Genomic DNA, 953 nt, shown 5'->3' with positions numbered 1-953 from the left:
GGTTTATCAATAAACCTGAATAAGCTGGTTCTTTTATAAACTCGTCTCAATTGTACTGCGCAGTTTATCACTAAATCTGTATAAGCTGGTTCTTTTACAAACTCGTCTCAATGGTTCTGCTCTGTCACCCTACTCATATACAGCGAAGCCGTATATGAGTAGGGTGACAGGCTATCCGTTTATCCGTGTCTGCGAACGAAACTTCACTCCTTGCACATGCCCCACTCGTGCAAAAAGAATTGTGGGAAATTTAAACAAAAATGAAAACTCTGCGCACCGTTGTAGGTGAAGCAGAATGGAATGGATGACTCTATTGGAGGCAGGAGGCGCTATTGCGGGACATGGAAAGAACGGTAGGAGAAGATGGTTCATATAAAGCTTTGTCACTGCACTTGGAGCGTTCCCTTAAGCCCGTTATGTATTGTTACGCCCATATGGGTGCTATACGCACGCTTGTAGTAGCGGCGAAGACACTCTGAGACTATGATCATCTGGGTATTCATAACGATCCCATCTGGAGGTACAAAGGGGGTGCTTCAGAGGTTATCTAGAGAGGGGATGTTGATCAGCCACAATACTACTTCGTAGAGAGCTGTTTTAGACAGAATTCTGTAATTTTCTACAACATTTCAGGGTTGTTTTGGACGTATTGGACATGTTGTGCATAAGCCATTGGGCATACTTGCATTGTGACGAAATTGTCGCAGTCAGTTTAATGGGCTGAACATGCCCAGAGAATGTGGAAAGGGTTAGGTATGTGGCTGCTGCTACAGTAGGGGTACCGGCGACAAGTAGGTGACTGGGGGATGCCCATTTGGAGATAACCTCCGAAGTGTAGGCACACCCAGCCTAGACTTCATTGGAAAAAAAATTCTCCTATGCAGGGCAGGGACTGCAGGGGAGCAATAAAACCAGGTGGCGAGGCCTCGGCAAGCTGTTCCGGCTGAGGGTGT

Source organism: Haemaphysalis longicornis, unplaced genomic scaffold, assembly GCF_048455015.1.
Source record: "Haemaphysalis longicornis isolate Haplotype H1 unplaced genomic scaffold, Haemaphysalis longicornis Haplotype H1 scaffold_5, whole genome shotgun sequence".
NCBI classification, from domain to species: Eukaryota; Metazoa; Arthropoda; class Arachnida; order Ixodida; family Ixodidae; genus Haemaphysalis; species Haemaphysalis longicornis.
The sequence above is the reverse complement of the archived record's forward strand: the minus strand, read 5'-3'. Positions refer to the sequence as shown.